Source organism: Nicotiana sylvestris, chromosome 9 (genome assembly GCF_000393655.2).
Source record: "Nicotiana sylvestris chromosome 9, ASM39365v2, whole genome shotgun sequence".
Classification (NCBI taxonomy): domain Eukaryota; kingdom Viridiplantae; phylum Streptophyta; class Magnoliopsida; order Solanales; family Solanaceae; genus Nicotiana; species Nicotiana sylvestris.
The window spans coordinates 6,625,370-6,647,800 of record NC_091065.1 but is presented as its reverse complement, the minus strand read 5'-3'; positions in this window follow the sequence as shown (position 1 = coordinate 6,647,800).

Genomic DNA, 22,431 nt, shown 5'->3' with positions numbered 1-22,431 from the left:
GTGCCTTCTTTCCACTTGGAACTACTTTCCTCAAGCTGGTGTTTTTACTTCTCTGAAACCTGCCGGGAATAACACTGCTGGAGAATTATCTTCCTCCTTTTAACAATGATGTGGATGATACTGATTCAAAGGACACTACTTTTAAAACTTTGGGTTATCTTGCTTCTTCCAAGATTTGCTTTTCTTTAAAACTTGTATCTCCCTTCTCGTATACTGCTGGGGATTTTACTTCCTTCGAAACTTGTGTTATCTTCGTCTTCCCCAAGTGGCTATCTTATTTCAAGAAAATTTTCGTAATGAGAAAAAATTTTCTGCCCCAGTTTGATAATCTTCTTTGTGGCCATGTCTTCCTGCTGTCAATAATATTTCCTTTCCCTGCTTTAAATCAAAGAAAAATTTGTTAGTTTAAAATGTGGCGAGTGATCGTGCCACTTCTGTTGGGGATGGTTTTTCCCTTTTCTTTTCCCTGCTTTGCTATAAAACTTGTTGGGGATGATATTCCTGCTGGGGATGATTTTTCTTTTCTCTTCCTTCCCCGCTCTGTGTTGTCCGACCATTGTGGAACTTGGTCGAGAATCTGTCGGAGTTCCTGTATCTCGCAAATCTGCTAGGGATCCTCTTGGAAGTTGATCCATAACTTTTCAACTATTGTTCTTTCTATTTTTCTCCGACTTCCCTTGGAAATTTGGTCCTCTTGGGATCTAGACCCATTCGTCATTTGGTCTTGCGACAAACTTCTTTTCGATTTGTCGCCTTATCTTTGGCCTGTCCTATTCGCATTTTGCTTTGCACCATTTTGGCCACTGGTAGTAAGCTCTGAAAATCTTTTCCAAAAACAAACTGCTGGGGAGGTAAAGTCTTTAAACCAAGAAATGAAAAAGCGATGATTTCAAAAGATAGAAAAAGAAGAAGTCTTTCTGAACAAATGCTGGGGAAAAGGCAAGAAAAGAACTTATCTGAATGATACAACCAATCCCAACGATCATGTCGTGCATTCCGGATTAATCAACCTAGTCTATTCATATCAATCAATCTTTCGGACGGACTCATCTTGCTGGGGATAAACAAACACTCAACTTTTTGCCAAATGCGGACCCTTTCCGCCAATCTTGACTTGTCGCCTCATAGTGCCCTTCGAGGGGTTTTCACTACTAAGACTCTCATTTCTCTCAGCTCCCATCGTCTTATGGTGCATGTGAAGGTTTTCACCGATAAGACTCTCTCATTTTATTTTATCTTTTCAACTGTGGATTTGGAGTGTTGCCGATATGACTCTCTCTGCTGAGGGTTCTTTCCGGCTATTAATTCATTTCCAGTCCATGATCCTCTTCTCTGTTGGGAATCGGGGTGCTATCCCCGACTTCCGTTTGCATGACTTGGTACTTCTCGAATACTGATCGGGAGGTCTTTTTTGGACATCAATAGGGTTTTTTGTGTATGGCTAAAAGGAAAAGGGGTATCAAAAGTTCAAAAATAATTTTGATGGGTAAAACAGTACAACTCTTGGAATCAAACTTTCTTACCAAAATTACAAACGCAAACTTCTGCCCCAGTTTTTCTTGCTTGGGGATTTTTATTTTTTTGTTACACTATGCTACATTATGCACACTATGTTACACTATGACCGAGCCGTGAGGCGCCTACGTATCCTTCTTTGAGGAATCAGGTCAAACGTAGTTCCCAATTCCTTTGTTTTTTCTTGTGACTTTTCTTCTGTCTTTATTATCATTATTTTTCTTTTTCTTTTGTTTTCATTACTGATTCTAAAAGAGGGGTATGAAAGAATAAATAAGGCTCAAAAGGGGAACCAAAGGTTAAAGTGTTTGGATAGAAGAAAGAATTGCCTCCGTCATTTCATTCTCCGATAAATGCCCAGTTCAAACAAACATCAATTACAATAAAAAAAATCATACATAATATCTCTTAACTGCATCAGAATTGATAGCCATGTTGACGCATTTCCCTTCGACATCTGTTAAACATAAAGCGCCATTGGATAACACTCTGGTTACAATGAATAGCCCTTGCCAATTTGGGGCGAACTTGCCCTTTGCCTCAGTCTGATGTGGGAGGATGCGTTTCAGCACTTGCTGGCCCACTTCAAACTTCCAGGGATGCACCCTTTTGTTGTATGCTCTTGCCATTCTCTTTTGATATAACTGGCCATGACACACGGCTGCCAATCTCTTTTCATCAATCAAGTTCAACTGCTCCAAACGGGTTTTGACCCACTCGTCATCATCAATCTCAGCTTCAGTGACAATCCGAAGGGATGGAATTTCAACTTCCGCCGGTATTACTGCTTCAGTTCCATATACCAACAAATAAGGAGTTGCCCCTACTGAAGTACGAACAGTAGTGCGATAACCCAACAATGCAAATGGTAATTTCTCATGCCATTGTCTGGATCCTTCTACCATCTTCCTTAGTATCTTCTTGATATTCTTGTTGGCTGCCTCAACTGCTCCATTCGCCTTGGGACGATATGGCGTGGAATTATGATGTGTAATCTTAAACTGCTGACATACCTCTTTCATCAAATTGCTGTTAAGATTAGCACCATTATCCGTGATGATCACCTTTGGGATTCCGAATCTACAGATGATATGGGAGTGAACAAAATCTACCACTGCCTTCTTGGTTACCGCCTTGAAAGTTTTAGCTTCAACCCACTTAGTGAAATAGTCGATGGTTACCAGAATGAACCTATGATCGTTGGTAGCTGCCGGCTCAATAGGTCCAATGACATCCATGCCCCAGGCAACGAATGGCCATGGTTCTGACATTGTATGCAATTCTGTCGGTGGAGAATGAATCAAATCTCCGTGTATTTGACACTGATGGCATTTCCGCACGAAACTGATACAATCACGCTCCATAGTAAGCCAATAGTACCCTGCTCGAAGAATCTTCTTCGCCAATACATATCCGCTCATATGTGGACCACAAACTCCAGCATGTACCTCTATCATAACTGTTGTGGCTTGACTAGCATCTATGCATCTCAGCAATCCTAAATCTGGTGTTCTTTTGTACAACATTCCTCCACTGAGGAAGAAACCATTTGTCAATCGCCGAATGGCTCTCTTTTGATCTCCGGTGGCCTGCTCCGAGTATATCCCCATCCTGAGGTACTCCTTGACATCATAAAACCATGGCTCGCCATCCATTTCTTCCTCTATCATGTTGCAATAAGCATGCTGATCACGAACCTGGATATGCAACGGGTCGACATGAATTTTGTCTGGGTGATGCAACATCGATGCCAAAGTGGCCAAAGCATCGGCAACCTCATTGTGAACTCTTGGGTTGTGTCTGAACTCCACTGATCGAAATCGCTTGCTCAGGTCAAGCAGGCATTGTCGGTATGGTATGCGCTTCAAATCCTTTATTTCCCATTCACCCTGAATCTGATGCACCAGGAGGTCCGAGTCTCCCAAGACCAAGACGTCCTGGACATCCATGTCTGCAGCTAACCTTAAACCCAAAATGCATGCCTCATATTCAGCCATGTTATTGGTACAATAGAAACGTAGCTGAGCCGTAACAGGATAATGGTGTCCTGTTTTAGAAATAAGTACCGCTCCTATTCCAACTCCTTTCGCATTCGTGGCTCCATCAAAGAAGAGCTTCCAACCTGGTTTTTCGCTGTTCTAGTTCATCAATGTGCATCACCTCTTCATCGGGAAAATAAGTCCTCAGTGGCTCATACTCTTCATTAACCGGGTTCTCGGCCAAATGATCGGCCAATGCCTGGGCTTTCATCGCAGTCCGAGTCACATAGATTATGTCAAACTCTGTGAGCAAAATCTACCATTTTTCCAGTCTGCCTGTCGGCATAGGCTTTTGAAAGATATACTTCAACGGATCCAAGCGTGAAATGAGGTAAGTAGAGTAGGATGACAAATAATGTTTCAACTTCTGTGCCACCCAAGTTAAGGTGCAACATGTCCTTTCCAGGTGAGTGTACTTAACCTCATAAGCTGTGAACTTCTTGCTAAGATAATAGATGGCCTGCTCCTTCCTGTCGGTGACGTCATGCTGCCCCAGTACATATCCAAATGAATTTTCCAAGCCTCCCTGGTTCTGGCGGAACTAGCACAGGTGGGTTTGTCAAGTAACCTTTTATCTTGTCAAACGCTTCTTGACACTCATCAGTCCACTTGATCGCAGTGTCCTTTCTCAACAACTTGAAAATAGGCTCACAAGTTGTCGTGAGCTGAGCAATAAACCTGCTGATGTAGTTCAGCCTTCCTAACAGACTTATCACTTCAGTCTTGTTCCTCGGAGGGGGTAAATCTTGTATGGCTTTGATCTTTGATGGGTCCAGCTCGATGCCTCGCCGACTGACTATGAATCCCAAAAAATTTCCGGATGGAACACCAAATGCACACTTGGCGGGGTTGAGCTTGAGGTTGTACCTGCGAAGCCTCTGGAAGAATTTCCTCAAATCCCTGACGTGGTCGGATTGATGCTTTGATTTTATGATCACATCATCTACATATACCTCAATCTCCTTGTGTATCATATCGTGAAACACAGTAGTCATTGCCCTCATATAGGTTGCCCCAGCATTCTTTAAACCAAATGGCATTACCCGATAGCAATAGGTTCCCTAGGGTGTGATGAATGTCATCTTTTCTGCATCTTCTTCATCCATTAGAACCTCATGATACCCGGCATAGCAATCCACAAAAGATCATATCTCATACTTGGCACAATTATCGATCAAAATATGGATATTGGGCAGTGGGAAGTTATCCTTCGGACTTGCTTTGTTGAGATTGCGGTAATCAACGCATACTCTGATCTTGCCATCCTTCTTCGGCACAGGTACGACATTAGCCAACCAAACAGGATATCGGGTGACCCGGATAACCTTTGCATCCAACTGTTTGGTAACCTCTTCTTTAATCTTCACACTCATATCAGTTTTGAATTTCCTCAACTTTTGCTTGACGGGAGGGAACGCTAGATCAATGGGCAATTTGTGGACCACTAAATCAGTGCTTAACCCTGACATGTCGTCATATGACCACGCAAAAACATCTTTGTACTCAATGAGTGTTTTGATTAACTCTTCTCGGATTTTTGGCTCGAGGTGGACACTTATTTTAGTCTCTCGGATATTGTCTGTGTCCCCTAAATTGACGGCTTCTGTGTCATTCAGATTGGGTTTGGGTTTCTCTTCGAAGTAAATTAACTCTTTACTAATTTCTTCGAACGCTTCATTCTCATCATCATACTCTGATTCGTAATCGCAATCTACTTCTTGAACTATCATTTCAGAATCAGATTGATTTTTAAGGCTGGGCTGAGAATTCCTTATGCACGCCATGTCATTAAGACCAGTATGAAGAGAACTGTACAGAAAAAGAAAAGAAGAAAACCAAAATTAAAATAAAATAAGGAATGAAGAAGAAACTTTTTTATTTTATTGAATTACGGGATAACAAGGTTTCACACTTTGATGAACACAATAAAAATAAATCTGGATTACAACCCTGGAATAATCCAAAGACAAGAAAGAAAAATCAAAGCCCACTACCAAGACTCCCTCCGAGTAGGAAGGGGAGTAGCCATCCAATTGTTGGTATTGGCCTTAGGCCCCATAAACTGTATGTCTGCCTTACTGGAACCCTATCCACCTTCTATCATGTTGACATCAGCGAACATCCTTTCAAATCCCTCATTCAAATCTCCATCTGGCCCGATCAGTGGTCCGAGAATTTTCGGGACCGACAACTTTCTGAAACCTGCTTTGACAAATGATCTGGATAGGTGCAAGACTGGATTAGGAAGGACCCAAACTCTTTTCTTCAACTTGCAAGCCCGCTTTACATCCGCTGCGGTAGGCTTGAATCCTAACCCAAAAGTATCCAGGTTCTTGGGCAAGGAAACTGGCTGGACAATACCCTGCAGATCAACCCCCAAACCTTTCCCTGGTACAAATCCGTTGTTTAACATTTTCGAGGCTATCATGAAGGTTACAACCGCGATTCTGGGAGTGGAAGGACCCTACCCTCAGGAATTTTGTCTACTGAGACTGCGTCAAAAACCTGATAAACCCATGGGCCCTTGTCATCGTCGGTTTCTATGAAGGGCACAATGGCATAACTGACGGCATGTGTACCGTCATCCCCGTGTACCACAATATCTTGTCTATCTTATTCAAATTTGACCATCTGATGCAGTGTAGAGGGCACTGCTTTGGCTGCATGGATCCAGAGTCATCCCAACAGAAAATTATACGACACTGCCACATCTATCACTTGAAATTCCATGGTGAACTTGACTGGACCAATGGTTAATTCCAGTATGATATCACCTACTGTGTCAGTACTGCCCCCATCAAAACCTCGGACTCAGACGCTGTTCTTGTGAATCCTATCATTATCTACCTTCAGTTTGTTCAGAGTGGCCAAAGGACAGATATTGGCACTGGACCCATTATCAATTAGTACTCGAGTGACCACCGAGTCTTCGCATTTCACAATCAGGTAAAGTGCTCTGTTGTGTTCTGTACCCTCTACTGGCAACTCATCATCAAAAAATGTCACTCGGTTTACATCGAAGATTTTATGCACTATTTTCTCCAAATAGTTCACTGAGAGCTTGTCCGGAACCTGGGCTTCGTTCAGAATCTTCATTAATGCCCGACAATGATCGCTTGAATGGATCAACAAGGATAGAAACGAAATCTGGGCCGGGGTCTTCCTCAACTGCTCTACAATGGAATAGTCATGTGCCTACATCTTCTTCAAAAACTCCTCTGCTTCCTCCTCCATCACTGGCTTCTTTATTGTTACAGGATTGGCCCTTCTCAATTCTACGGGAGCAAAACACCTTCCCGAACGAGTTAACCCCTGGGCCTCGCATACTTCTTCCACAACCTCCTTCCCCTTGTGCATCACTGTCACTTGGATGTAGCTCCATGGCACAACTTTCTCACTTGTTATCGGCAACTGCATTACTGGCCTAATAACAACTGGTTCTACGCGGTCCCCCTTCACTACCAACACTGGTGTGCTTGATACTCCCTGTAGCATTACATTGACTGGTTCTGGCTTCTTCGTAACAACAGACGAACCTTTCCCTATTACCATAACTAGCTTTCATCTACCCTTCCCAACTGTACCACTGTCTTTCCACTAGCCGGCTTTTCGCTTGGACTGGCACGAATCATTATTACCGTTTGTGAGGGTTTCTTGGGCTTCCCTCCTTCGTGCACTAGTTCGATCATATGGGCCTCATGGTGCACCGGTAACGGGTTCTCATTGATGTTGGGTGCCTCTGGTGCCTGAACCTCGATCCTATTTGTGTCAATAAGATCTTGTACGGCAGTCTTCAACTTCCAACACTTCTCAGTATTATGCCCGGGGGCCCCCGAACAATATTCACAACTTATTGAGTGGTCCAGATTTTTGGGAAGGGGATTTGGAAATTTGGGCTCAACAGGACTTAATAGGCCTAACTGCATCAACTTGTGGAACATAGTGGTATAGGTTTCTCCCAGTGGAGTGAATGTTCTCAGCCTCTGTACCCTTTCGTTCCTGAAAGCCTGATTTCCGCGGAAGCTTGGCCCTGAAGGATTCCTATAGGCCCTTGGTGGTGGATATATGCTTTGCAGAGGTGGGTATGTGTTTTGTGGAGGTGGATATGTATTCTGGGGAAATAGCACGCACCATTGCGGGCAAGCCGGAGGCTGGTTGTAAGTTTGGGCATGATGGACGGAGAAATGTGGCTCTTGTGGTGGATAATAGGGTTGTGGAGGGTTGTATGGAGTGCGTGGATAGTTTGGGTAATGGGGTCTGGGTTGGTAGCGAGGGGAAGGACCTCTTGATCTGGACCAAGTACCTGCTTCAACTGTTGCGACCTCCTCTCTCTTCTTTTTCCTGAGCGCACCTCCCGTGCCGCCTTGGATAGCCTGAGTTGTGGCCTTGATTTCCGAATAGCTCATTATCTTGTTGGACCTGAGTCCTTCTTCAACCATACCACCCATTTTTACTACTTCATTGGAAGATTTACCAACTGACGTCACCAGGTGACCAAAGTAAGTTGGCTCCAAAGTTTGTAAAAAGTAGTCCACCATTTCACCTTCCCTCATTGGTGGATCGACTCTTGTTGCTTGTTCTCTCCAACGGAGTCCGAATTCCCTGAAGCTCTTTCCAGGATTTTTCTCAAGTTTTAACAGTGTGAGACGGTCGGGGACGATCTCAAGGTTATACTGGAAATGACCTGCAAATGCTTGTGCTAGATCATCCCAGGTGTACCACCTGCTAGGATCCTGCCTCGTGTACCATTCCAGTGCGGACCCACTTAAACTTTGACCAAAATAAGCTATCAGCAGCTCATCCTTTCCACCTGCCCCTCTCATCTTACTACAGAAGCCACGTAAATGTGCCATGGGATCACCATGTCCCTCATATAGATCAAACTTTGGCATCTTAAAACCTGCCGGCAATTGAACATCGGGGAAGGGACACAGATCTTTGTAGGACACACTAACTTGGCTGCCCAATCCATGCATATTCCTGAAGGATTGCTCCAGGCTTTTCACTTTACGGAGCACTTCGTCCTGCTCCGGATTCTTTGCTGGCCTCTCAGTTTCTGTCGGGAGCTGAAGGTGAGAGGTGTAAGTGTATGGCTCGGGTGCTTTGAAGGTGAGTTCGGGAGGACAATATTGGTTGTCGTGAACCTAAAACACTAGTTCATCGGATGATTTTTGCAATGTGGCGGGTGGAGGTGCCACGAAAACAGGAACAGTTGGTGGAGGATGGTTTTGTTTGGGTGGTGGAGCTTGGGGATTATAGGAAGTTTCCCCCTGATAGTATTGGGTAATGGGGAAGCTCGTTGATGGACCAGTGGAAGGGTGTTCCGGAGTCCGAGCTGGTGAGAGGGTAGGAGTAGGGGGAAGGGTCGGTGATGTTTGTCCCCTAGCCCAGGCTAGGTGCATCCCATCTATCTCTTGTCTCAACCTGTCTACTTCCTCCTTCATCATTTGCATCTCTGTCTTTTCCTCCTCAACACTTTTGTCCGAACCAGACATACTTTCCGGAATAGGCCCTTTAGATCTTGTGTGGTAATGGTAATCTGCTAGAACGTTCTAACGAGCTAACTGTTTCGAAATCTTTCTCTAATATAAACAACAAACTTGTTAGCGTTAGAGTTTAACACATATTGCAATTTCACATTGGGGAATGCAATGTTCCTAGGCAGTTTAACCATTTCTAACATGTTTTTGCTTCGATTGCATGCGTCATCTCGGCTTACTCTCTCTTTTTATGTCCTTTTTCCTTTCTTTTATTCACAATGCCTTTTCTTTCTTTCTTTTTTCTTTTTAGTGATGGTCGAATCTTATGTGAATTGCCTACGTATCATGTCTCCGCATGAATCAGACCGGGCGTAGTTCTTCCACATAAATGTTTAAGCAAATTTTGGGAAATTTCCATTTTCTTTACTGAAACTAAACATTTTTTTTGGAAAGGAGAACAAACCCTAAGTAAAACCAATTACGCACTAAAAAAAAACTACTAACACATTTTGATGAAAAAGAGAATATACAGACAGACAACAGACTCTAAAAACAAAAAAACTGACTCGAACTATAAATACATTAAAGCTCCAAAAGTTGGTGCTCGCGATGCATCGTTCGGCCTTGCCGCGGGCTTAGGTGCGAGATCCCTTTCAAGTTGCTCCAGTTCGTACATTGTCCGCTTGACGAAAATCATTACTGCTGACACGAAGATAGTGCGGGTCATGTTTTCACACTCCTGACATTTCCTGGTGATAGCACGAGCAATAGTCAGAATCTTGTTCCTGGTTTGATTTTTCTCTAGGAGTAGACATTCTATCTGATCCCCTCTAGCCTTCAAAACCCGAGAATCATGCAGATGCTATTTCCATAACTGTTGTATTTCACCTTCCATTGAAGCCATCAGATTACAACAATGTTTACTCTCAGTTTCAAAAACCTTGGCTTGTTTAGCCGCCTTGCTCTCTAGGGTGGTTACCTTCTTTTTTAGACCGACAATGGTCTTTTCATAATCTTCCCTTAACTGCTGTAGGTACTGTGTGCGCTCTTTCGTTCTCTTTTCCCATTGTACTTGGAGTCGTGCTATGGTACCCTCAGATTTCTTCAAATCATCCCGGCACTTACCGATTTCCTTCTTTAGTCCATAAATCAATCTTTCATCTGATCGACTCCTTTGCTGATTGTCAGCATCTATCCTCATTTGTCGGATCTGGGCCTTGAGAGCCTCATTTGCTTGGGCTAACCTGTTCTTCTCTCCCTCATCGGCAACAACTTGCACCTTGTTCTCAAATTTCAGATCCTTGATCTGTTGTTTCAGCTTGCCTACTTCGGCCCGGTATTCGCGCTCTTTGGCCAACCGGTCCCACGGTTCTTGTGACGTCTCAACGAACTCTTGAATGTGAGGTTTTTTGGTTGGCCTTTCGTGCTCAAGTTCTCTCATGTACCAAGCAAGGTATCCTAGCTCCACTTCGCCTTTGGCCCGATCCTGTACGCAAGTATCTGCTTTTAAATATTGGCATTCACTCCAGATCTGACGAACTCTTGCTTCAGGGAATTGTCCATTAGGGCTAATCTCAATTACTTGAGCGCTAAGATCCTCTTCCTGAGGCACTGTTTGGCATCTCCCGAGTTGTCTCAAAACCCAATATGGCGCGTAGGGCTGAATGCTTTTGAGCCCCATCAATAGAAAGTGGGCCCTAGCTGCCGGCATATGGATGACCTCATCCACGGGCAACCATCCTAGTGTCCACTGTATTTGGCTGGCAGTGAGGGTCCGAAAGAATAATGTCCATGCTGTAACTCCCTCGGGTAGACTGGCCCCCTAGATTCTTGTGTAGAACTCTTCTATGCAAGTTTTCTTCGAGGAACCATAACTCAAGAGCTTGGAACGGTGGCATAGATGCTCAGTCATCCATATTTGTAGCAACAAGTTACACCCCTCGAAGAAACTCCCTCTGGCTTTGCAGGTCGTGAGAGCTCTGAAGATATCAGATACTATCATAGGCGCAATAGTGCTTTTGTCTTGAATGAGCAAAGTACTGATGACCCCGGCTATTTTCAGATCAATGTTTCCGTCTTTCCTTGGGAATACCAAAAGGCCCAAAAAGGTTACCATAAAAGCCACTCGTCTATGCTCGTCCCACTTCTGACGGTTACCCTTGCTGCATAACTTGTTGTCCGGGTTGTTGAATCCCCCGACATGACCGTATCTGTCGTATATGAAGTGCGTATTACAAAAACCTGCGGCCAAATCTGGGTTGTGGACCGTCCCAGGTATCTTTAACGAATCTAAGAACCTATGCACAGTGACAGCTCTTGGAGCAACCAGGTATTTTTGCCTCAATGGAACTTCAGCATTTCCGATGTACCCGGCTATTTCCTCCAAAGTCGGGGTGAGTTCAAAATCGGAGAAGTGGAAGACAGTATGCGCCGGGTCCCAGTAGGTGACCAAAGCTCTTATGATATCCCCCTGAGGCTGGATTTCTAATAAACCCGTGAGACCTTTTCAGATATTTCTTGACCTCATCTTGCCCTTCACCACCTAAATCATCCCACCATAACCGCAACTTGAAAGGGATTTGGTCATTATTGAAAAAGGTTCATTTTGCATTGTGCTCATCCTGCACATTTATTTAAGTGATTAAGAGATAAAATTTATTTGACTCAACACACTGACTGAAAGGAAGATCCGGTTCCGCACACGGCTTTTCAGCATTTCAGGAACGAAGATTTTAAAGCTGGGTGAGTCAGCCGGTCAAAAATCCAAAATGACTAAAAGTGGCCGTTTATGCAAAGTCAGCCTTCCGGCGTCCCTTTCGGGAACATTTGGCTATTCCTGCCAAAACAGCATCACCTGATTTATTTATGTTGACAATTAAAATTTTGACATTTTTTTGGCTATTTTTGCAAAAGGGGAGGTTGGACCCGATGAGGGTTGCCTACGTATCCCGCACCCTGTGAGAATCAAACCGGCGTAGTTCGGGCCGACAAAACTGGCTATTTTTTTTATTTTTTTTTGAAAATAAGACTCTTTTTTATTGACAAATAAAAATATTTTCCATAAACAAAAACTCCTTTTTTCTCGTTTTCAAAAATTCGACAGAGTTTCGACGCGGTTCGGACATTGATGATTTTTTTTCCAGGCGATTAACTCCCTTTTACCCTTACACTGCTATTTCTCTTTCCTAAAAAAAACTGGTCAGTATGCAAGTCCGAAACAAATAAATGCACAAGTAGAAGCAAGTAAGATGCATCAGGATGGTCGTTTTCATTTTTGGTACACCTGTCCTAGACAGACCCAACCCCTGTGTTGAGCCTCCAAAGTCAAATGCACGTGATGCAAACAAACGTTCCTACTATGGATCCGGCATGAAGCTGAGTTATTCTAGGTTCATAACCTGGGTATTTGTTCTAGACTGTGTACCCGAGCGGACAACTCGAGTCGAGGAGGGGCTACGTACCGGGGACCCGCAGGATCGTCCGGCTTTGTAACTTGTCCGGCCTCTTTCTTATTTCAGGATATGACACTAATAGAATAGGGAGTCTCGACCAGCAAGCTCCTCCCCAGAGGTAAGAAGAGAAGGGTTTCGGCACAGTTTATAGACAGTTCAGATAATATCAAAGTGGTAAGAGCAACATTTAGCACATTAGGCCCCAACATGTAACACAATCAGATAAAGCCAAATATAATAATTTATCTAAGCTCGAATTTTGAACCCTGAACCAGAGATTCCGGCATTGTCCCCAGCAGAGTCGCCAGACCTGTCACACCTTCTTTTTCACCTGCGCCCCCGAGAAGGGGCGCGGAAGGGAGTTTTTCCAATTAAAGGACAATCGAAACGGGATTTTATTTAAAGAATCAGAGTCGCCACTTGGGAGATTTATGGTGTCCCAAGTTACCGGTTTAATCCCGAATCGAGGAAAAGAATGACTCTGTTTAACAGTCCGCGAACCAGAAATCCGGATAAGGAATTCTGTTAACCCGGGAGAAGGTGTTAGGCATTCCCGAATTCTGTGGTTCTAGCACAGTCGCTCAACTATCATATTCGGCTTAATTATCTGATTTTTATACAATTATGAACCTATGTGCAAATTTTAATTTTTAACCGCTTTTATTATTATCATTATTATTTTAACAGAGAATTGCAATGTTGGGAAAACGTATCTCGAACCACGTCACATCAATGTATCCGTGGTTATCGACACATTTCGACTCCGTTAAGATTTGGATTTGGGTCACATAAATGTGCACCCGAGTTTAAGAAAGGTAAGATTATTAAACATGTGCCTAAAGAAACTATCATGTTATTAATTCGGCGAAGGCCGTGGATATTCGCTAAACGGCCTCTCCCGAAAGCTAGATAGTTATTAAAAATAGAGGGCCTCGCCGCTTGTACGTTTTATTTTGGCGAGGCACGCCTCATTTATTTTTAAAAGGACATTCCTAAAGTGTCTACATTTTCTATTTAAGTTTGTCTCTAAAACAAAAGAGAAGAATCCTAGTTAATTACATGCTTGAAAAGGCCATCACTTATTTATCGAATTTTTAGCGAACGCAACCGGAAAATTGCAATCAAACTTGCGTAAAAGGAGATTACTTCATGCCTTTTTCTATGAGCCAATACTACTGAAATTGAAATTATAAATAAATATGAAATTGACAAACAATATATATTCAAAGGAAACTAATTATCCTATAACTAATTTAAACCCACATTGTTAGATGAAATGAACCGTTGGAACTAATTGTTTTCAACTACTTGAAACTAAGCCAACCTTAATTACTAATGATTACGAAAGTTTGCTTAAGCTTGATCATTAACTTAAATAACCTATTGGATTAGTGTTCTTAGCCTTACTACATTGAATCGCACTTCCAATATATCAAGTCTACGTATTATACGAAATTACTAACCAATTATATTTGCCTAACACTTACAGATCTTTGTTACTAACAAGATTCAAAAAAATCACAAACTTCAAGTTACTTCTATTCTAATATTCGCGAGTTCAAAGCTAGATTTTACCAACCAATTAAATCGATTCACCACATTAACTAATTACCAATTCGAGTTGGATGTGATTCCGAAGCTACATTATTTTAAATATATGAATTAGCAAAACTGAAACTGATAACTATGCAATTCCTATAGAAATACGTCCATAGTTCAACAATCTAACAATTCTGCTCAAATTAAACATGCATACTGTATTGACTAATATTCACGTCATTTCAAGGATCTTAGGTCCGTAATCTAACGTTATGCCCTATCTAGCTGCTAATCAGTGATCTTACAAAAATAGTCTTAATACTACATGCATTTACCCTTCATATAACAAGAAACACATAACTAATATCTAACTAAAATACAATTATTCTATAGCTAAATACAGAAATCTTCTGTCCATTTTATTTCAACTTCAATAATCAAACATCGAGGTGATTCAAAGTAGAGTACCTGATAATAGAACAAGGTGAGGATTAGTAGATCAGTAGCAGACAACAGCAACAGCAACAATAACCAATAGGCAACTTAAAACCAACGGAACAAAATCCAGCAACTAGCAACCCCGAAAACCAATGGAGAAAACCCCAGAAATAGCAATGAAACAGTAACAGATGTCTAATAGCACACTTCAGGAAATACTACTTGAAAACCAGCAATGCCAAACAATTATTTTAGTTTGAAAGTCAGCCTATTTCAACTTTAAAATTACTGAATTCTGATGATAAAATCCAGCAGGTTTTTAACTTGAACTATGAATGTTTTCCCTTTCTTCAAAGTTCAGCTTCCATTCCTTCAACTCTGGACTTTTTTTTCTCTCCGATTACTTTTTCCAGCTTTTAGAATTCAATTTTTCTCTTCCAGTTGAGTATTCAAGTTTTTCCAGTCCTCTCAGTATTCAAGTTTTTTTTCTTCTCTTTTTTTTTATAGACCTCCCTCTGCCTTCTTATACAGACTTGCCCTCCTTTCAAACTTACTGCCTGACCCCTCTTTCCCACTAAAATCTGAATTTTCCACTTAAAATCCCACTAAGAAAAACTTTTCCTTATTTTCAGCCCCCCATTCCCTTTTGTTCCCCATTAATACTAATCAATTCATTAGTTAAAAGGTATTTTAATACTTAGTGGACAGAACACTCAAACCACCCATCTCTCCATGTTTTCAATTCCCAAATTACCCCCCTAAAATCCCTGAAATTGCAGCTATAGCCAATGCTCCTAAGTTCTGAATACAGTCTTATGACTCACTACTATCTAGTTGACATTATCATACCAATACTGAATTCAAATCAATTGTCAGATTCATTTCAGACCCTAGACAGTAGGATTCGATTCATCAATTGCTTAACTTGAATCAAATAGCAACAAAAATAAAGGCTAAAGCTATTAAGGACCCAGAACACCCTTATAGGGCATGACACAACAGGTTTAGGTGACAACCAAAATAGCAGCTGTGATGAAGCAGTTCGATTGACCAAGCAATTCAAAACATTTCAAATGATCCGGCAAAAATAATGTGACGAACTGAATATGCCCATAGGCTCAGTACTAAGTTCAAGTACACCAACAGGCTCGTTTCAACACAACATTTAGGACAGAAACGAAGTAGGAGGGGAAACAGACTAGCATGAACCATGAAATCAAAACCAACATTACACTACTATCATGTTAAATTAACATTCAGGCCTACCAGACTAATCGACGATACTTATTCAATCGATTACACAAATTATAACACATAACAATTACATCAAACAGAATGGTGTTTCAATCTTGGCCGTTAGATCAATTAAGATCAACGGCCTGATCAAGGGGGTTAAACCATACGGCGTCGTTTGGTTAAGTAGGGGGTTGGGCTGAACCGGGCAATGGGTCGGGTATGGGGTTACGGGTAAGGAGATTGAATCTTAGCCGTTGGATTGATTTAATCCAACGGCCTTGAAGAAAAGTGACCAAAAGACGTCGTTTGGTTTGCCCCTGAGCTGGACTGGATTGGTGCGGGTATTGGGCTGGGTCAGGTGTGGGTTTGGACGAGTTTGGTTTGGGCTTGGTTGCTTTTGGCCCAAGTTTGGTTCTTCCTTTCTTTTATTAATTTTAATTATTTTCATTTATTTATTTTTTTTCTTTTCAACAATAAAACTAAAAATCCTAATAAATTATAAAATCAACAATTAACTTAAAATATTGACTCTTAAAAATAACTATCACACGAAATAAAATATCAAATGAAGATAAAATTACACAATTCGTACATTAAATGCTAAAAATGCAAAGTATATATTTTTTATGATTTTTCCTATTTTTATAAAACAAACTTGCTTAATTAAATCCTACATTGTAAAATTAAATCCTAATTTACAAAATTAAATCCTAAATGCACATGCAACACATATTTGTTTTGCATTTTTCTTATTTCAAAAAAAATAAAAAATAGAAAAAATACACATAAATTACGATTAACACAAAAACCATTTTATTTTGAATTTTTTTGGGAGTAGTTCTTATAGGGCAAAAATCATGTGCTCATAATAACCGTGAAAAAGAAAAAAGAGAAAAAAAAAGAAGAAAAGAGAGAAAACAAGAAAAACTGTGGAAAGAAATAATGGCAAAACAAGAGAGAGAAAAATGAGAGAATAAAGAACAACGAGAAACCAAGCAAAGAAAGGCAGGAATGAAAATGAGAGAAGTTACAAAATGGAAATTAGGGAAAGCCGGGATGACGCAAGCAACCGATCAAATGCATAATAGAAATGGTTAACTACTTAAGTGTATTGCATCCCCAACGTGCGGTTGCCTATCTATTAAGCTCTAATCGCTAATAAGTTTGATGTTGTCATCAAGTTCAGGCAGGTGGTTAGTTTGTTTGGCATTCTGGCAACTCACCCGTACAATACTAGATCCAAAGACAAGTTGATCATGGCTAACCAAGAACTGGATGCAAGTGTTATTGATCCGTCAAGAGAGGGGGAGGAGTCTGATGTTAATCTGAAGGAGGAGTTGTATAAGTTGAAACATCAGATGTCAGAGATGTACCAGGCATGGGTAATAGGGCATCCACCACCATCCTACCTCACCAACCCTGTTTTCATCCCGCCACTGGCTCAATCCCAAGAACCTCCCACTCTTGATTCATCTCTAGGCTTCCCCATTTACCACCACTACCCATGCACCACTTTCCAAACCCCACAAGCACCACCACCGAAACCAGTCCCCTACCCTCCTCCACCAGCCACCCCTATTTTTGTGGCACCCCCACCCACTACAGTCCACCGATCCTCCAGTGAGCCCTTATTACAGACCCAGGATAACAAGTACTATCCCCCGGAGCCTACTTTCAAGGCCCCAAAGTATAACTCTTACACTCCTCGATTCGAACTCCCAGGTGAGACTGAGAAACCATCTAAAAACCCAGAGTAGGAAGAGATGTTCAGGAAGGTAAGAAGCCTGGAACAATAGTTCAGAAACATGCAGGGATTGAGAGGCTAGGTGAGCGTAGCCTACAAAGATTTGTGTTTATTTCCCAATGTTCAGTTGCATGTGGGATTTAAGATGCCGAAGTTTGATTTGTATGACGGGCACGGAGACCCGGTGGCCCACTTGAGGGGATTCTGCAGTAAAATGAGGGGAGCCGGTGGGAAAGATGAGTTATTGATGGCATACTTTAGCTAGAGTCTGAGTGGCTCAGCATTAGAGTGGTACACTTGTCAGGATCATAGCAGATGGTATACCTGGGATGATTTGGCCCAAGCATTTGCTCGTCATTTCCAGTACAACATCGAGATTGTTCCAGACCGTTCGTCTTTGACTAAGATTGAGAAAAAGCCTAGTGAAAGTTTCAGAGAATATGGTTTTTGCTGGAGAGAACAAGTGGCAAGAGTTAACCCCCCGATGGAGGAGAGCGAAATGTTGTAGGCTCTGGAGCCCACTTACTTTGGCCATCTGATATCGGCCATAGGCAAGCCTTTCAACGAGGTAGTGAAGATGGGTGGCATGGTGGAAGAATGGCTTAAATCAAGCAAAATCATGAGTTACTTGGCTATCAAGGCAACTACCAATCCATTCAAAACGGTACTGGGGGAGTGATTGGAAAGAAGAAGAAAGAAGACGTGGCAACAGTTGATTCAAGATCGTGATTTGGACCCAGGGGCCAGTCACACCATTATACCCAGCCTCGACCCCCTCACCGAACCTACACCCAAACCCCATATAACCTACCCCAATACTACTTCCCATCACTAGACCCTCATATTTCTATCCACCACGCCCAGAAATATACTCAACCTCCCGCCTACGCATAATGGCGTGCCCCAACCCCACAAAACACCTACCCGGCTCCCCAAAATGCTTACCCACCCCCATGAGCCTATCGAAACCCTGTCGGCCCAGGTTTCCGGCCCAATCCAGCATTAAAAAATGAAAGGTTGCAGCGGAAGAAAACCTTCACCTCGTTGGGGGAGTCTTATACCAATTTATTCCATAAACTGAGGCAGTTGGATATGCTGAGGCCAATTGAGTCGAAATTGCTAAACCCCCATCCAAAGAAGCTTGATTACTCTGTGAGCTGTGAATATTGTTCTGGTACTCCGGGGCATAATACGGAGAAGTACTGGCACCTGAAAAATGCCATCCAGGAGCTCATTGACACAAACCGGATTGAAGTCCAAACTCTATAAGCACCCAACATCAACCAGAACCCACTGCCAACCCATTAGGAAACGAACATGATCGAGATAGTACATAAGGAAGGGGAGCCTAAGAAGCTTTCACAAACCATCATGATGATTCGGTCCAATGAGGTCAGGCCATTTAAAAAACCAACAGTTGAAGGATCAGTGAACAAGTTGAGCAGGGCAAATGGTGAACCATTTGTGGTAGTCAAGGAAGGATCCCCAAGTGATGTCGCAGCGAAGCAAGAAAAGTCAAAAGTGGTTGTGTCAAGAGTGGCAAACAAGCCTATCATAATTATAGAGGGTGCCCGTATGGATCCTATCATCATTAAGCCTGTAACCTAGTTGCTGGTAATCAGCACCAAGGCCATCCCATGGAACTATGAACGGGTGATAGTGACCTATAAGTTAAAGGAAGTGAAAGAAGAAGTCAATGAGGCCCATGGATTAACTCGTTCGGGGAGATGCTTTGCCCCAGAAGAGTTGAGGAAAGCTAAAATATCCAGAGATAATCCGGTCCTAGTAAAGAAAGCAATGACTGAAGAAGAGGCGGAGGAGTTTCTGAGAAAAATGAATGTACAAGATTATTCCATCGTGGAGCAGTTGAGAAAGACGCCTGCTCAGATATCTTTGCTGTCATTGTTGATCCACTCAGATGAGCATCGCCGGGCCCTGATGAAAATTCCGAACGAAGCTCATGTCCCCGACAAAATTTCAGTGAACCATCTGGAAAAGATCGCCAACAAAATATTTGAGGCGAACAGGGTCACCTTCTCAGATTATGAGTTGCCGGTGGAAGGTACTTAACACAACAAAGCTCTATACCTTACGGTAAAATGTGAAGATTCTGTGGTCACCAGGGTGTTAGTCGACAATGGTTCCAGTGCAAACATTTGTCCTCTCTCTACTCTGAATAAGTTGAAAGTTGATGATGAGAGGATTCACAAGAACAACATCTGTGTCCAAGGTTTTTATGGTGGAGGAAAAGACTCGGTTGGTGATATAGTACTTAAGTTGACAATAGGACCGGTTGAATTCACCATGGAGTTCCAGGTACTGGAAGTGGCCGTCTCCTACAATTTGTTGTTAGGTCGACCTTGGATTTATGCCGCCAAAGCAGTCTCATCCACTCTGCATCAGATGGTCAAGTTCAAATGGGATAGACAGGAGATTGTCGTGCATGGAGAGGATAATTTGTGTGCTCACAGTGATGCCTATGTCCCGTTCATTGAGGCTGAAGATGACAAAGGGCCTTGGGTTTTTGAAACAGTGTCGATCGAGAAGGTTCCATAAGGGAAATGTGTTCCAACTCCAAAGATAACCTCTGCATCAGTCATGGTGGCCTTTGAAATGCTGAAAAATGGCTTTGTGCCTGGTAAAGGTCTGGGTGCATCTCTACAGGGTATCATACAACATGTGTCCCTCCCTGAAAATTTGGGTACTTTCGGTCTTGGATTCAAACCTACAACGGCAAATGTGAAAAGGGCTAAAAGGTTGAAACAGAAGGCGTGGGCACTTCCAAAGCCCGTTCCGCAACTCTCTAGGTCTTTTGTTAAGCCGGGTGCCAGGAAACGCCAGTGACGATAGTCCCAAGTTATGTGGTTGACATTGATGGGGAGTTAATTGAAAGGTTCCAAAGGTTGTTTGATGATGTGAACATGGTAGAAGGTGGAGAAGGTTCTAGCAAAGAGGACGTGCAGTTCGTCGGGCCGAATGTAAAGCTTAACAATTGGAAGGCTACTCCTCTCCCTACCCGGAAGGAGTCTTGGTAGTTTGTTTTGTTTTACTTTCTATCTAGGTCATTCCAGGGTTGTGACCCAGACTTTTATTTTTCCGTTTGTTGATGTACAAACCCTGATATCCTTTAATTCCAATGAAATGCAATTTTCTTTATCCATCATTCCTAATAGCTCTTATTTTTGTTTTTCTTTTCTTCTTTGTACAGTTCTTTTTATGTTGGTTTCAATGACATGACATGCAGGAGAAATCTTTGGCCTAGTCTAAAAAGTCAATCTAATTCTGAAATAATAATCCAAGAAATAGAATGTGATGATGAATCAGAATATGATGAGGATGAGGTCTGTGAAGAGATTAGTAAGGAACTAAGTCATTTTGAAGAAAAACCCAAGCTTAATCTGAATAATACGGAAGCAATCAATCTAGGGGACCCAGATAATGTCAGAGAAACTAAGATAAGTGTCCATCTTGAACCAAAAATCAGGAAAGAAATAATTAAAGCATTGTTTGAGTATAAGAATATTTTTGCATGGTCGTATGATGACATGCCAGGATTAAGTACCGATTTGGTGGTCCATAAACTGTCAATTGATCCAGCATTCCCTCCCGTCAAGCAAAAGTTGAGAAAATTCAAAACTGACATGAGTGTGAAGATTAAAGAAGAGGTTACAAAGTAGCTTGATGCAAAGGTCATTCGAGTCACGCGGTATCCCACGTGGTTAGCCAATATTGTGTCTGTGCCAAAGAAGGATGGTAAGTGTGTGTTGATTACAGTGATCTCAACAAGGCAAGTCCAAAGGACAACTTCCCATTGCCGAATATCCACATTTTGATTGATAATTGTGCCAAGCATGATATTGGGTCTTTTGTGGATTGCTATGTAGGGTATCATCAGATTTTAATGGATGAGGAAGATGTGGAAAAGACGGCATTCATCACGCCATAGGGAACATAATGCTACCAAGTCATGCCTTTTGGTTTGAAAAATGCTGGGGCAACTTACATGAGGGCAATGACTACCATATTCCATGACATGATACATAAAGAGATTGAGGTTTACGTGGATGATGTGATCATAAAGTCCAGGAAGCAGTCTAACCATGTCAAAGATTTGAGAAAGTTTTTCCAAAGGCTCCGCAGGTACAATCTTAAGCTCAACCCTGCAAGTGCGCATTTGGTGTTCCATCGAGGAAATTGTTGGGGTTCATAGTCAGTCGGCGGGGCATTGAATTGGATCCATCAAAGATTAAGGTTATTCAGGAACTACCACCGCCAAGAAACAAGACCGAAGTGATGACTCTGTTAGGGAGGCTGAACTACATCAGCAGGTTTATCGCTCAGCTCACGACAACTTGTGAGCCCATCTTCAAGTTACTAAAGAAGGATGTTGCAGTCAAATAGACCGATGAGTGCCAGGAGGCCTTCGATAAGATCAAGGAGTATTTGTCGAACCCACCTGTGTTGGTCCAGCCAGAACCCGAAAGATCTTTGATTCTTTATCTGACAGTCTTAGATAACTCACTTGGTTGTGTGTTGGGTCAGCACAACATCACTGGAAAGAAAGGGCAAGCCATCTATTATCTTAGCAAGAAATTCACATCTTATGAGGTTAAGTATACTCCCTTGAGAGGACATGTTGCGCCCTGACTTGGGTAGCACAGAAGTTGAAGCATTATTTGTCGTCCTACACCACTTACCTCATCTCTCGCCTGGATCCTTTGAAGTATATCTTTCATAAGCCCATGCCCACAGGGAGGCTCGCAAAGTGGCAGATCTTGCTCACAGAGTTTGACATCGTATATGTGACTCGGACAACAATGAAAGCCCAAATATTGGCCGATCATTTGGGCGAGAACCCGGTCGATGAGGAATATGAACCATTGAGAACTTATTTTCCTGATAAAGAGGTAATGCATATTGACAAGGTCGAGAGAGAGGAAAAGCCTGGTTGGAAACTCTTCTTTGATGGGGCTGCCAACATGAAAGGT